We start from the raw sequence: 17,730 nt of genomic DNA on the forward strand, positions 1-17,730 counted from the left end.
TATGTACACAGAGAATCCACTCCCGGTTTTGGATGCCACAAGCTCAGCTCAAGGACCCTTAGTAAGGCTAGTCGGACTCATTAGTTAATATCAAAGAACAAACACGTGAATTTTTTTTAAATTTGACAAACCAGAGCCTAGGCCTAGTTTCTTCCTTCACAAGTATATGTCTACAAAACTTTAATACTTTCAGTGTAGTACACTAGATTGCATTAGATTCATAGTACATCTCAATTAACTTCAATGCTAGCGACCAATGCCTAATCCAGTGTCAATAATTAGAATAGAATAAGAAAAAAAAATACTGAACTGACTTTTTGGACACGGCTTTCAACATTGCAATGATGTGGTAGTGTGTACAGAACCATGGATGCTTTCTTCGAGATATGAGTGAAAAACAATGGTCTTGTACACTGCCACATCAGCACAGTGTTGAACGCAATGTCTAAGGAAGTCGGTGTAGATCGACTTAGAAGAATTACATAAAAAAGACATGTTAGGTTTTTCAACAACGATTGCAATAATTTTCGATGATTTTTTATCATAAATGAAGAATGATGTATTATTAATTTCGAACATTTAGATGTATTTTCTTTTTCTTTTTTTTTTTAGGTGATTAATTAAAAAGAATGAAGAACAAAGTTGAGATTCTAAAATTTAGATGATTACATCGTAACTTTTGAATCGCAATTATGTATGCAGAGGATCCACTCCTGATTTTGGATGCCTCAAGTTTAGCACAAGGGCCCTTAGTAAAGGTGAAATTCTTACTGACTTAGTAAGGCTAGTCAAACTCATTGGTTAACCAACAAAAAAAAAAACGAACACGTGAAAATTTTTTAAATTTGACAAACCAGAGCCCAGGCCTAATTTCTTCCTTGACAGATATATGTCTACAAAATTGTAATACTTTCAGTGTAGTATACAAGATTGCATTAGATTCATAGTACATCTCAGTCAACTTCAATGACAACAACCAATGCCTAATCTGGTGTCAATATTTAGAATAGAATAAGAAAAAGAAAAATATTGAATTGAATCTTTGGACTTTGCTTTCAACAATGCACTGATGTGGCAATGTGTATAGAACCATGGATGCTTTCATCGGGATATGAGTAAAAAATAATGGTCTTGTACATTGCCACATTAACATAGTGTTGAACGTAGTGTCCAAGGAAGTAAGTGTAGATCGACTTAGAAGAATTACTTAAAAAAGACATGTTAGGTTTTTCAACGACGATTACTATTATTTTCAATGATCTTTTATCATGAATGACGAGCGAAGAATGATATACTATTAATTTTCATCATTTAGATGTATTTTGTTTTCTTTTATTTAGGTGATTAATTAAAAAGAATGAAGAACGAAATTAAGATTCTAAAATTTTAGATGATTATATCATAACTTTTGATTCGCAATTATATGTGCATTTAGCATAGTTCAAGGAGATTTACCAGTGTAAAATAAGAAAAAATGAAAAATCTGAATCATATTGTCGAGTTCAGCACTTTTTATTGTCTAATTCCACATATTTATTGTAGAACTCACCACTTAATGTCAAGTTCACTACTTTTTATTATGTTGTAGTTCAACATTTTTATTCTCCAAATCACCACTTCTTTTATTATCTAAGTTTGAAGGGTTTTTACGAAAATAACGTAAAATTAGACCGATTTGTTAAACACTGCACCGTACAAGCGACCATAAAGTGTACTGCTGTATATTTAAGTTTTAACTGCGTTTGTTGGTACACACGTTTAAGTTTCAACTGCCTTTGTTGGCACACACATTACTACTTGAACAACTCCTTAAACACATTTATACCATACAAACTATATTTCCATGTTCTAACCGTAGATGACGTTTGACATCTCTGCGTCAAACCTCGTTTGAGACTAAAACTTGCAACCATTATAAATTCTCCTCCTCACAAGCTTTCAATCTCATCATACGTATTTCAATGGCAACTCTCACCATTGTAACAGTGAAAAATGTTTCGGTTTCTTGTCCGTTTCATTTTCCCGTTTCACACCCGTTTCAAAATAACGTATCGTTTCGCACCTGTTTCCCGTTCCATGTGAAACGTTTAAGGGCCGTTTCCACATACTGTGTTCTACAACCCTTTGAAGATCCTCTAGTAACTACTGATCTCAAGGTCACCTTTCATAGATCCTCTTTAATAACTCCATTAGAGAAGATTGAGAGAAAGTCAATGTTTCTTAATTTTAATATTGGGTCCATATTTTTCTTCTCGAAGAATCTAGAATTTCCTCCTGAAACGGTGGTTTTAAAACTTGAAGCATCTTATAGAAAAGTACTTGATTTTTATGATTTCTTGGCTGGAAGGCTGAGGTTGAACACTAAGCAAGGTCGGTTGGAGATAGATTGCAACTCGGCTGGAGCGGGATTCGTTGTTGCCTCGAGTGAGTTGAAGTTGGCTGAGTTGGGTGTATCGGCGTACCCTAATCCAGCTATTGAACAATTAGCTGTTACTAAAGGGGAAGCCTTCCCTCCAGACGATCAACCTCACTTTTTCATTCAGGTATATTAAAAAAAAAATACAAACTTCAAACTACGTTTGACGCTAAACATCAAATATGCAGTTAGATTGGAAGATAATCTCTTACTATACAAATCCCTAAGAAACATGTGGTTTTCCTTCCATCTCAGCTGGAGGTTTGACTCGCATTTGAGTAACATTTTTTTCACCGAGTTATGTCAAACTAACGGCTGAGATGTGAAGCTATTCTTAGGGATTATCACGAAACTGTTCAGACTTTTAGGAAATTTGTATTTTCTTTGAGTTGTGTTGTGACAATCTGACTCTCTTTTTTAAACACTACGGTCCTTACACAGAATCATAGATTCTTTTCTTTGAAACATACAAGGTAAAAGATTCATAATTTTGTTAACTATCATATTAGAAAATGCACAAAAAATGTCTAAAAAAGAGAGTCAGAGATTATCACAATTGTTTTTCTTTATATATCTGTGTTTTGATGCACATAAAAGCTTATTATTCTTTCAAAGACCTCTCTAGGGTCTAATGACATTTGACACTAGTTAATAATGAGTCTAGAATAACTTTCTAGGACACTGCAATCGACATTGAGATGATGTGGAGGTTTGCAGTGCAAACAACCATAAATGCTTTCCCTTAAGAAATTAGTGAAAAACATCTATGATTACGTGCATACCACATATCAACTCAGTATCGAACGCACTGTCCTGCGAAGTTACTCCAGCATTACTCTATGGTAAGTGAAGTCCTAGCTAGGGTAGTTTCAACCAAGAATCCTTGAGTAATGTCTTCCCATAGGATTTTTTTTATTATTATTATTATTTTAAATAGAGAGATATATAAAATAGACAAGAAAATTTCTAATGTCCAATATGAGCGTGAATCTGCAAGAGCTTCATGGAGAAGAAATTAACTTTGAATTCATCATGTAGAACGACTGTACCAAGTACAATGTTCCATCCCATGTTAGTTTATCTAAGTATGACATAAAAGTAAAAAAATATCCTTCTAAGCTTTTATTGAATGACAGAACATTATTTATCTTTCAATAAAAGAAAAGAATCGTAATAATCTGACTATCCCACGTGGCAAACTCAATCGAATACCCTGACATGACAAGTTTGGGAATGGTAGATCTACGCTCATCGGGATACAAGGCTGCACCTTCCCCATAAAAAGTGTATCTCGATTCTGAGGAGCACAGATCTACGATTCCCGAACTGGTCACGTCTGATAGTCGATTGAGTTTGCCATGTGGGGTAGTTAGATTATCACGATTTTTGAAGAAAATTGTTCTTGTACCGTGTAGTACATATTAAAGCAAAGAGCACCACATGGCCAGAGATAGTGAGGATTTTTTTCTTTCTTAACCCGAGTTAAGAGGAGTGAATGTTTGCTCAAAGCACAATAACAACTTGACATGTGGCACAAATGACGTAAGTACTAAGAGGAAGAACTTCTCTCTCCTGCCCTAAGTGGAAAGGAAATTTCCCAGATCTTATCACCTTGTGGCATTCAAAAACATGATCAATGCCATGGGGTTGTAGAGGAAGAAATTCTTTGAATTTTAAAAATAAAAACTAAAAAAATAAAAAGTTATTTTTCACTATTGAATTTTAGTTTAACTTTATGTGTTTGGTAGCTATCCATTTCAAATATCTTGGATCAAGCTTGAAGTTTTTTTGTTTTTTTTTTTTTGTTTTTTTTCTGATTTTGCTTTTTTGAATGAGTTTTTTCATGAAATCTAGAAGTCTGTGGTGTTAGATTGCCAAAGTTATAATCCATATGAGCCCAAAAACCCTATATATGATTTGAAATATACAAAAAAATAATATTTCTAGATAAAGGTTGCGGGCATGTGAGAGAATTTTTCTCTCAATGCTTACATCATTTGCACCACATGTCAAGCTGCCATTTTGTTTTGAGCAAATTTGCACAAAGCGCGTGAGGAAACAATCACTCGACTTAAGAGATCGAGTCTCGTGTGAAGGCTTTGCCACGTCATATTAGTCATCGCCTCATCTTTACTATTATAATAAGAGAAATCGACATTAAAATTTAGATTTTAAAAATTCCCCTGCCTTAACATTTAAATTTCATATAATCAAAGATCATTTTGATCAAGAACCAAGAAAATTGCAATTGTCCCTAAAATTGTGTCGGGTTAATTTTCAAAATTACAAAAATATCAATTTTACTATGTAAACTTCAAAACAACCCTTTAATTAATATTTTAAATTACAAATAAACCCTTAATATACATGTGCATTTGCACATGCCACTTTGTAGTATAATTAATGTTAAATGATTTAAATGATCTCTCAAGTCTCATCTTTAACCTTTATCCCACAAAAAGAACAAACCTCTTCCACCTCTATGCATTGTCGGATTAATCCATTCAACCTTATCTTCAGTCCAAGTCTTAATCCCTTAACCTATTGTAGAAAAGCCTAGATTTTTTAGGTAAAATTTCATGGTTATATATTCCTCAGAAATCCATCTTAGTCTTAAGATGGTAGATAATAGATCTTGAAGATGAAAAATTAGAGGTTGATGATGACATGTTTTGTGGAGGGGAAAGAAAACAAGTTGAAGAAGAGGGTATATCCTCATCATTTTTTGTTAGTGTGACTCAAATATTCTAAAAAATGTGAACATTGTGTGACTCAAAGATGTGACTTCGCATAATTTATTTATGGGTTGAGATCTGTTGACTCTTAAGAATAACTCAAGAAAAAAACACATGATCCCAATCCTTTAAACACAAAATCCAATGGTTGAGATTTATGAGTATCTTGTTAATACAAATCTTGAAGATACTTATCCTAAGGATAAATCTCAATCATTAGATTTTGCATTTAAAGAATTGCAATTATGTGTTCTTTTTCATGAGTCAATCTTAAGAGTTAAGGAGCTTGACCCTTTATTTATTATGGAAAGCCCTAGGATGAAACTCAGATTTTTGAACTAATAGTAAAAAAGAATTTTATGCCTTTGCCATGTGGCGTTCTCTAGTTTGTCAGAAAAAATTTTCATGATACCATAGTATCGACTTCCCTTTTTAAAAGGAAAATGCTAAAGTGACGTTGTTCCACACTGTACTAGCATGACAGTTTGAGAGAAACATAGATATTTTTACTTGTATCACGAGGAAAAATATCTATGATTCTCTCAACACTGACACATCAGCTTAGTGTCGAAGGATGTAAGTTTAGAACGAATCTTTTTTAAATGGAAGAATTACTAAAATAGTATTTTGTTGGAATTTTGAAACAACCATGTTTATAATATTTACTACAATGACTGCATTTTGTTTTGTAATTTTGTTTATCAAAATGGCTATATTTGTACCGATAATTTAATGAATTTACTTGTATGCCCTTGAGTTGAAATTAGGCTCTTAACAAAGGGTAGATAAGTAAAACAATAAAGTGACCATATTATTTGAAAAACTGAAAATTTTGATAAGAAAATTCGATGGGTCAAAACCCACAAATTTTAGAAATCGAATTTCGACCGGCCATGGCTATTGAAATTTTTTATGTTCCCCAATTTGATAGTTTGGAGGCATCAAATTCTCTCATCCTCCATTAATTTGACGGTTTCAATCTGTTGAAAAAAAATTGATAATCAAAATTTTAACACTTTGGTCCGTCAAATTTTATGAAATTCGACGGCCTTGAGCTGTCAAATATAAGCTTCTTTCACGTTGTGTTGTATAGTCTAAAGAATTTTTAATTCAAAATTTTAATAATGATAAATTGTTAAAATAGCATTAATATTTACATTAATTATTTAAAAAAAAACATCAATTTTTTAGAAATTACAAAAATAACTTAACTGGTTGGTCCTTCGATTGTTTTAAAGGGAGCAGATCCTCTATAGTGCTTGTTTCCAATAGTAAATTGTGGTACTTATTAAAAGGTTGAAAGAGTATTGCATCATCAAAACAGTTAAATCTAACCTTTTAAAATTTGAAAATTTAGTGACTATCGAATTTTAAAGCCTTTGATCAAGTCCATTTATTATTCTAATTTTTTTTTCATGTTTTTTTTCAAATCTGATCTAGGGCTTAAAACGGGTCAGATACGATCCAGATACGAGTATGTTCATATCCATATATGAATTTTTTAGTCGAATTCATATGTGGATGTGGATTTGACTCGGATCCTAATAGCTATAGCTAAAATCATATCTATACCATTTTACTTTCATCAAATCCATATTCGGATAATGTCAAACCATTCAATCTGATTAAATTAATTGATTCGAATCGGATAATGTCAAACCATTCAAGGATATTTCAAATAAAATTATTAAAATGTGGACAAATTGTAACTTGAATTCAAGACCTCTCCATTTTGGAAAGTGGTCTTGACCACTATCCTAAACTATTGTTGTTTGATAAAATATAACTTAAAAAATATAAAAATACAACTTATAAAGTAATATATCATTCGGATCTTGACGGATATAGGAATGAATCCATATCTGAGCCAGATCCGACTCGAATCAAGAGACATCAAACCATATCCGAACCATATTTTAATTTGGATATACTTGATGGGACCAAACCCAATAAATTTAGATTTTGTGCACTCGGACTTCAGATAAAATCGGTCTCATTTTAAGCCCTAATCTAATCTAAACTATGGATGTTAGAGTCCTAATGTGTTATTTTGTTTCCAACATGACGACGTCTCAATCGTACTGCATGAAATAGCTACTATAGAGGCTCCCTTCCCCGTTTTAGAACCATTTATAGGTTAAAATGTCGGACTATTCAATGAGTTACTTATACGTTGGACAATCCAACTAGTTGAATTACTCATTATCTTATGCAAAAGAGTCGTGATAATTTGACTTAGGCACGTGGCATACTCAATTGATTTAACTAACGTGATAGACTCAAAAATCGTAGATATGCTCTCTTTGGGATACACAACTATACCTTTTTACAGGGATTTTGTATCTCGAGGACAGCACATTTGTTGATCCCGAGCCTGCACGTAAAGTAAGTGGATTGAGTGCAATCTATGCAAAACTCTAAGTCATTGGATTCTCCACCAAGTTATTAAAACGTTGAACATTTTTAGTAACTTTTGAAAATACATATGGGTTGGAATCCATTGACTCCTAATAATGACTCATGCATGATTCCAACCTTCGAGACACAATATCCAATGATTGAGAATTATGAGTATTTTGATGACACACATATATCAAAGATACTCATCTTGAGAATGAATCGTAATCATTGGATTTTGCATTTAAAGGATTGGAATTATGTGTATTTTTCATGAGTCATTCTCATAAGACAATATGGTGTGTCGCAATATGAGTCGTAATAACGCTGTTCTATATATATAGAACAGCGTTATTACGACCCCTATTACGACTCATATTGCGACACACCATTTTGTCTTATATGGGCAAAAATGTTTGGAATGGGCTGATTTTTTGTGAGGATGATCTCTATGATGAGAGGATCATCCTGGCAAAAAATCATCCAATTCCAAAACTTCTAACCCCATCAAAATTGATTTACAAAAATTGGACGGTCTATAATTTTTCAACAAAAATTGGACGGTCTAGAAGTTTCATAATGAGCTGATTTTTGGCAAGGATGATCTCCTCACCATAGAGATCATCCTCACAAAAAATCAGCCCATTCCAAACATTTTTGCCCATATAAGACAAAATGGTGTGTCGCAATATGAGTCGTAATAGGGGTCGTAAGAACCCGACCCATATATATATATTGGGTCCCGTTTAGCAACAAACATTTTGGCCAAACATTTTTTTAAATATGGGTTAGAGGTTTTGGAATGGTCTGATCTTTGGTGAGGATGATCTCTACGACGAGGAGATCATCCTCACCACAAATCAGCCCATTTCAAAACTTCTAGCCCCAGTTTACAAGTTGAAAAATCGTGGACCATCCATTTTTTGTAAACCATTTTTGATGGGGTTAGAAGTTTTGGAATGGGCTGATTTTTGGTGATGATGATCTCTAGCAGATCATCATCACCAAAAATCAGCCCATTCCAAAACTTCTAACCCATGTTTTGCCTAAATGTTTGTTGCTGAATATATATATATATAGGGAAATGTTCAGCAACAAACATTTTGGCAAAACATTTTTCAAAACATGGGTTAGAAGTTTTGGAATGGGCTGATTTTTTGTGATGATGATCTCTATGGTGAGGAGATCATCATCACCAAAAATCAGCCCATTCCAAAACTTCTAATCCCATCAAAAATGGTTTACAAAAAATGGACGGTCCACGATTTTTTAACTTGTAAATTGGGGTTAGAAGTTTTGGAATGGGCTGGTTTTTGGTGAGGATGATCTCCTCGCCGTAGGAGATCATCCTCACCAAAAATCAGTCCATTCCAAAACCTCTAACCCATGTTTTGAAAAATGTTTTGCCAAAATGCTTGTTGCTGAACAGGACCCTATATATATATATATGGGTCGGGTTCTTACGACCCCTATTACGACTCAGATTGTGACACACCGTTTTGTCTTATATGGGCAAAATGTTTGGAATGGGCTGATTTTTTGTGAGGATGATCTCTATGGTGAGGAGATCATCCTTGCCAAAAATCAACTCATTATGAAACTTCTAGCCCAATGTTTACAAGTTGAAAAATTTTAGACCGTCCAATTTTTGTAAATCAATTTTGATGGGGTTAGAAGTTTTGGAATGGGATGATTTTTTTTTTCCAAGATGATCCCTTCATCACATAGATCATCCTCACAAAAAATCAGCCCATTCCAAACATTTTTGCTCATATAAGACAAACGGTGAGTCGCAATGTGAGTCGTAATAGGGGTCATAATAACGCTATCTTATATATATATATATATATATATATATATATATGGGTCACGTTCCCTGGCTAACGTTTTGCCTAACCGTTTACCAAACTTATATCAACCGTTCGATCTATCGCGATCTGACGGACGTGTTTTAATTCCGCCGTTTTATAAACTTATACAAATATTACAGCGCAATCCCTCATAATATATTAATATTATTGTGAGGTCCCTCTTCTCTTTAAACCAAACCTCCCTCTTCACAGTCATGATGTAAGCAAACACGGCAGTGAAGAACAGTGTAGTTGCACCTATAGCCTGATTAAACGAAATAGGAAGAAATCGAAGCGAAAAATTGCCACTAACAACAGAGGCGCAGAAAACAAAGCTAAGCATAGCGATCTTCATGAACTGAACACGAGATCTGATGGTCTGCATAGGAACCATCTTGAACCAAGAGATTGAAACGTAGCTGAAGAGAGAACAAGCTGTCATGTGGCACATAGTGAGGAAGATCGAATACTTGAATCCATAATTGCTAAGGAGATACTTGTTGAGTAACAAAACCCCAATGTTCGAAGAATACCAAGCCGTTACGAGCCCGATCGTGAAGAAACAGCTCGAGCTCTTCATCGTTGACTGGATCTAAATTTGGATTCTACAGGTTTTTTTTTTTTTTCAAATCTAAAGAGATAAGAGACCGAGAGAGGAACTAAAACATCGTAGATCTGTTAAAATTGTTGTTAGGGTTTTGAGGATGAAATAAGGAGTTAAAAGGGGAGAAAACGAAGACAGATCTGAAATTTGAGACAAACAATCATGAATTTAGACAGAAATTGAGAAGAGAGAGAGTCAGAGAGAGTTCGTAGAGTTCTCTTCGAAGAGAGACAGAACTCTCTATTCTGTTCGGTTTGGTTTAAAGAGAAGAGGGACGTCATAATAATATTAATATATTATGAGGGATTGCGCTGTAATATTTGTATAAGTTTATAAAACGGCGGAATTAAAACGCGTTCGTCAGATTGCGATAGATCGAACGGTTGATATAAGTTTGGTAAACGGTTGGGCAAAACGTTAGCCAGGGAACGGGACCCATATATATATATATATATATATATATGGGAAATGTTCAGCACCCTAAGTTTTACCACATACTTTAACAAACGTTTTTTGTCCTACATGGGTTAGAAGTTTTGGAATGGGCTGATTTTTGGTGAGGATGATCTCTATGATTAGAAGATCATCCTCCCCAAAAATCAGCCCATTCCGAAATGTTTAACCCCATGTTTACAAGTTGAAAAATCGTGGACCGTCCATTTTTTGTAAATCATTTTTGATGGGGTTAGAAGTTTTGGAATGAGCTGATTTTTGGTGAGGATGATCTCCTCACCATAGAGATCATCCTCACCAAAAATCAGCCCATTCCGAAACTTCTAACCCATGTAGGACAAAACGCGTTTGTTAAAGTGTGTGGTAAAACTTAGGGTGCCGAACGGGACCATATATATATATATATATATATATATATATATATATATATATATATGGGAGGCGTTCGGAGCCATCTGTTTTAACAGTCATTTTAACAAAAGAAGCTCCATCGTTGGATTTAGAGGCGTTGAACGGTCGAGATTGAATTAATCGGTATATACGTTAACTTATAGATTTATGCTATTTTTACAGCGCCATCCCTCATTTTTTGGATTATTAGTGCCACCTCCCTGGCACAATTATAACCTGAGAGTGAAAAAGAACAGACGAGAACTCTCTGTTCTCTCTAACAGTTGAAGCCTCTCTCTCTCTCTCTCTCTCTCTCTCTCTCTCTCTTTCTACAACTCTCTTATTCTCTCTTTTTATGAATTCACCGCATGTTCCTACAACTCTCTCATTCTCTCTTTCCATGTTAGTTATATCTTCACTTTCCACTTCCTTCATCTTGGCATATCGATACATCTTCTCATTGAAGACTACTTGTGGGTCCTTCTCCATCAAAACCCCATCATCACCATAAGCATCCCTCAAGAACACAACCCCATCATCAATGGATGACGTTCGATAGATCGAGAAACCTTTCGATAAACAGAGACTTGTAGCGAGAGAGAGAAAACCAGTGAGAGAGAGAGAGAGAGAGTAACAGCGAGAGAGTTGGAGCGTAAGAGAGAGACAAAGTTGTCTGTTTGTAGAGAGAGAGAGAGGGTCAAATTAACAAAAAGGCATTTGGAGGGAGGTATTTGCAATTTTACAAACCCAAGTTAACATGTTTCTGTTAAATTGAACTCATCTGCGCCGTTCATCTGTGTCTTATCCAACGGTCTCATTTCGTTTGTTAAAACGAATGATATTTTGCCTGACGCCGAACGCCTCCCTATATATATATATGGAAATGTTAAGCAACAAACATTTTGGCAAAACATTTTTCAAAACATGGGTTTGAGGTTTTGGAATGGGCTGATTTTTGGTGAAGATGATCTCTACGAGAGATCATCCTAACAAAAAATCAGCCCATTCCAAAATTTCTAACCCCATCAAAAATGGTTTACAAAAAATGGACGGTCCACGATTTTTCAACTTATAAACATGGGGCTAGAAGTTTTGGAATGGGCTGATTTTTAGTGAGGATGATCTCCTCACTGTAGAGATCATCCTCACCAAAAATCAGTCCATTCCAAAACCTCTAACCCATGTTTTGCCAAAATGTTTGTTGCTGAACGGGTCCCATATATATATATATATAGGGTCAGGTTCAAGGGCCATATGAGAAAACTTTCGACGGTAAATAAAATTTTAAAATATGGGTTAGAAATTTTGGATTGAGCTGATTTTTTGTGAGGATGATCTCTATGATGGGAAGATCATCCAAAAAAAAAAAATCAGCCCAATCTGAAACTTCTAACCCCATTAAAAGTGATTTAGAATGTGGACCGTCGATTTTTTTACCAATTTTTATCACTAATTTGTAAATCACTTTTGATGGATTTAGAAGTTTCTGATTGAGCTGATTTTTTGTGAGGATGATCTTCTCATCATAGTGACCATCCTTGCAAAAAATCAGCTCAATCCAAAACCTCTAACCCTTATTTTGAAAAACGAAAGTTTTCTCATATGTTTTCTCATATGGCCCTTGAACCTGACCCATATATATATATATATATATATTATAATTAATAATAAAAAAATTATTAATTTTGGATGTAGGTATAATAATATTTTCTTTCCCTCGTAGGTAACCTTCTTCAAGTGCGGAGGATTTGCGTTAGGCTTCTCATTTAATCACATAATAATGGACGGCATTAGTGGCAAAATCTTCTTCGAAAATCTAGCATCTCTCACTACAGACAATCTTCTAACCCTAACTCCTAACCATAACCGTGAACTCCTAGCCGCTAGATGTCCCCCACGTGTCACCTTCCCTCATCCAGAGCTCCTCAAACTTGAATCCTCCCTACAAGGAAACAAGTCAGCATCAGCGGGACCACCAGCATTCCAAGTCACATCCCATGATCTTGAGTGTATGGTTTTTCGATTAAGCCCCGAAGACATTATCAATCTAAAAGAGAAGGCAAAGATAGGTGGAGAAAGAAGTACACGTGTCAGTATCACTAGCTTCAATGTTGTTGTGGCACACGTGTGGCGATGCAAGGCTCTAACAACTAGCACAAATAACAATCTCGAGAAAACATCAACGGTCATCTTTCCGGTCAATATTCGATCAAGACTACAACCTAGACTACCTCCATCTTACACAGGAAATGCTATAATTCATGCCTATTGGACTGCCACGTGTCGAGAACTTGAAGAGGGACCCTTCTCACGTATAGTTCAAATGATCTCATTAGCGGCAACAAGATTGAAAGATGAGTACATAAGGTCCGTCATTGACTGGGGAGAAGTGTTTAAAGGGTACCCCAATGGTGATGTCATGGTGACGTCATGGTGGAAATTGGGATTTGGTGACGTGGAATTCCCTTGGGGAAAGCCAAAGTGGTTTTGTCCTGTGGTTCAAAACCATTGTAACAAAATTATTATTTTGCTGCCAGATATTGAGGAGACGAAGAATGAATGGGTGAACATTTTGGTCTCTTCCACATAGGGAGATGGTGAAATTTCAACAACTTTTCAACAAGTACTGAGGTTAATAATATCGGTTGTGGACTTGTGGTACTTGCATCTCGCTTTGTTTTTTTCCTTTTTTGGTATGTATTATGTCCGCACGTGCACCTTTTGTTCAGACCAATATCAGCTATCAATGTATGTTCTAGTTTTCCTAAACGGGTGTTTTATTGGAGTATTTTTTCAAAAGAATCAGGGGTGGAACCAGGATTTTGCCCATTTGGGGGCAACTAGAAGTATAAAAAAATTTGTAGGAAGCAACTTAGAGTGAAAAAAACATTTTGTGGGGAGCAATGTTAAAAGTGATTTTTTTTTTTTTTTGGCAATAACGAAAGATTATTTTATCTGCTGTTAATATCTATTCCAATAACTGAATAATCTAAAGACTTCGAAAATTCTTGTGGGGGCAAGTGCCTCCACTGTAAACCCACCCCTGAAATGAATAATGATGAATGCACACAATTTTGATAAGTGGTTCAGTGCATGGCAAAGGCATAGAAGTGCACATCTTTTTCTTGTGCATCCCGATGAAAAAGATCTATATAATTCTATGCCCTTGCCACATCAGCTGTGTACTGAACCGTGTGCATTCATCATGATTCTTTCCAAAATTATCAAATTATAATGAGAACACAAAGTAGAAATAACCACATAGTACAAGATTGTTGAGACACGCAAAATAATACGCAGTCTATACACAGTTGACATGGCAAGGGCACAAAGTCATATATCTTTTTCTTTGGGATACACAAGTAAAAAAGATATAGTGTTCCTTGCGCTTGCCACATTAGCCACGTATAGACCGTGTGTTATTTAACGCGTCGCTTTATCATTAATCTTTTCACTATTTGCTTTGCAAGCGTACTCTGGCCTCATATAGCAATTGAGCACTCTAATAGGAAAAGTATAGTCAAGTACATCGTATAGAAGTAGTTCCTTCAAGGGATCTAAGGATAAGTACTTTCTTGGAAAGTTCTTAGAATTTTGTCCTCTACATCCACGTGACATTGGATCAGTTTTGGGATGCCATAAGGTGAAGTGGTTAGGAAACTTTCTCTTGTAAGGAAAGTGTTTTTCTAAACATTTTCTTATGAAATGTCTCCACCCATTGCATTTGAAATTACTAATTATTAAGATCTTTCCAGTCAAAATAAATAAAATTGCAAATGCAACACTCCATTAACCACAAAAATTTATTTGTTAAAATTTATAGAAAATTCATTTTCCATCTTCAATGTAATACTCATTACAAGGGTTTGTTGAAGTTATAAAAATACTGGTTTAATCTTCAATATTATAATGAGAGAAGGATCTGATGCAAATTTAAAATCATTATAATTAATATTTATCTTAATAAATGTCATTATAATATATTTTGCTATAAACTATGACACTTTATTTATTTAAAATTTCTATAATAATTATTTTAATACATATGATTTGCATGTAACCTAGGTGGGTTGGAGGGTAGATCCAGGCTTAACTAAAGTTGCAGTACCATCAGCCTATTCTCTACTCAACTCGCTCATTGAGTTTGAGCTCATTAACTCAAATTCAACTTGAGCTTGAACTTCTAAACTCGGATTAGTTCAAGTTAGGTAGTTTTCGGACGGATTAGTCTCGTTGAACAAACCTTAATTTAATTTTTATAAGCAAAGAAATTTTATATATTAAACAAGAAATACAACTAATATAAATAAAAATGATATATTTTAAATAATAAATAATTAATGCCCAAAAATTTTATGTTATCATATAGACTCGGGTTCGTGTTGATCTTGATTACTTGAACCCTCAACCTGAGCTCAACCCGAATCAAGGTCATGTTAGGGTATTTTAACCCAGGCCCAACTAGGTCTACATAAACCCAATCTTGTTTATTAATCGGGTTGAGCTCGGGCCAGCCTACCCAAGTTGCTGCCCTACCAGCTGTAGCGAATGGATTTCTGACACCATTAATGTGTGAAGTGGAATCACAATCATTCGTTGAATTAATTGTTTTTGAATGACCATCTGATTTGATTTTGATTTTTAAATTGAGTGATTGATTGATTTCAAAGAGAATTTATAAATCGAATATTCAGGTTCAAAGATTCAATTATGCCTCAGACAAGGTGTCAAACACCACAACTCTCCCATTTATACGATCACCTACTTAACTTCATTCAATTTAGAGACTCATGCAACTTAATTTTTTAACTATTATTTCACTATTTACAATTTATTTGTACACTACATCTTGTCAAAATTCGAATTAATTATAGGTATTTAACCCACCAATGGTTTGAGTAGTTCCAATAATGCTTATTCCCACACTGCTTTCAGCCACTTGCACAATTGATTGAGTTGAGACCTGTGATTTAAACTGTGCACACGGTATTTTTTATTTATTTTTTAATGATTTAATAACACAATTAAACCCTGATAAAATGATAGACAGTTATGTGCATCGTAAGTGCTCTAATGGGGTTTTCTTAACTTGGCCGAATAGGTCCATGTTTTTTAGCCCATCAATATGGTCTACCAAGAAAGAATCCGGATCGTATGCACCCAGAGTGGAGGATTGAAACCCTCCTCCCACACCACAATAAACACCACGTAAGCCATAAATCAAGGAATTAGTGTCTAAAATATCTCTTTTTAAAAATATCCTTAGATTATTGCTTACGTGCCGTGTATTCACAATGTGAAAATTGGAAAATTCGACAAGAATATTCGATGGGCCAAGGCTGACAAATTTTAGAAATCAAATTTCGACGGCTTGGGGCCATTGAAATTGTTAACTTTCCTCAGATTTGACGGCTTAGAGCCGTCGAATTTCTTCCATTTTCCATTAATTTGATGATTTCGGACCATCAGAAAAAATAATAAATAATAATGATAATAATAATAATCGACAATGAAATTTTTGACGCCTTGGTCCATCAAATATGGGCTTTTTTCACATTGTGATTGGGAAGTGGGAGGAGGGCTTTAATCCTCTACCCTGGGTGTATACGATTTGCACTCACAAAGAAAATCTTCTACATCATGCATCCAAGAAAGATAGACATGACATTCAACACGACCCATCTAAGAGATTTCATATATTTTGCACTCAATCTCATTGCAATCATAGACTTCACCAAGTTCTATTGAATGGTCAAAGAAAATGTGCACTTCCCAATCCCGAGTGGTTGGTTCAATGGCAATTTCGGATCTATAAGCAGTTAATGCCTGTAAGTCATGAGTTTGATACCCAGTATGAGCATTAATTCCTTAGGGGCCACCCGTGAGGTCACACCCTCACTTACCTGGTGTGTGTGATGTGCGGGTGTTGCTTGTGCCCTTAGACTAGTCCTTGAACAAGACCATGATTTAGGGATTGGGCAAAAGCCCAGATACGGGCCCAGGTTATCAAAAGAAAAAATGTGCACATCCCAAAAGGCTAATTGACCAATTGATTAAATTGTCTGATTAAGTCAACTTTTGGCTTTGGAAATCTTCTAGACCAGTAGAAATATGAATTCCCTGTACGGTTAGTACACCATTTTTTGAATTTTACTTGATTATGATCTTAGAATTTCCTCAAAAGGATAAAAATATTTAAAAAATTATACAAAAACCGAAAATCTCAATTTGTTGCATTTGCAACAAAAACAAACATATAATGGAGTTATGATACAGTGATATAAATGCTTAAGAAGGGACTAAATGATGGTGGATGCGAACATGATGAATTAGGTAAGAACGAAACATGAAATGGTGTGGATGTGTACCATTATTCTTTTACAAAGATATATTTTTATGGAAAGGTGCAGTAAGATAAATAAATAATGACTCATGATAATCTGACTCCCCCACGTGGCATACTTAAAATATTCTCCTGATGTGGCATGTGCTAGAACCATAAATTTTATGCCTCAGGTTACACTACCACACATCCTCATAAATCTGACCAGTTGTGTATCCCAATGAAAGAAAATCAATGGTTCTGACACATGCCACGTCAAAAGAGTTTTTTGAGTATGCCACATGGGGGTGTCCGATTATCATTATTCATAAATAATAAATGACATGTAAGCAAAAGCAGAGAATCAAACTATAGACAAAATACCAAATAATATTTGAAGTTGATTGGGGGAAAGAGTATATAACCACAAAGACGAATGTTGTTTGAGCATGTTCAACAAAGATACGGTAGCAATAATATATACGTGAAATAAAAGACTTACTCCTGATTAAGTAGAAGGGAGGAACATGATTCCTTTTGTTAACTCTAAGTTTTTGGGATGA

At 34.8% G+C, this 17,730-nt stretch overlaps 1 pseudogene; it reads left to right on the forward strand.

Moving 5' to 3' along the window:
- The first annotated feature begins 1,961 nt into the window (after nucleotides 1–1,961).
- Nucleotides 1,962–13,435, forward strand: LOC147406797 (acyltransferase GLAUCE pseudogene; annotated as a pseudogene).
- Nucleotides 13,436–17,730: the final 4,295 nt, after the last annotated feature.

The sequence above is a fragment of the Akebia trifoliata genome, chromosome 3 (genome assembly GCF_017979445.1).
Source record: "Akebia trifoliata isolate Shusen 1 chromosome 3, ASM1797944v1, whole genome shotgun sequence".
Lineage (NCBI taxonomy): Eukaryota > Viridiplantae > Streptophyta > Magnoliopsida > Ranunculales > Lardizabalaceae > Akebia > Akebia trifoliata.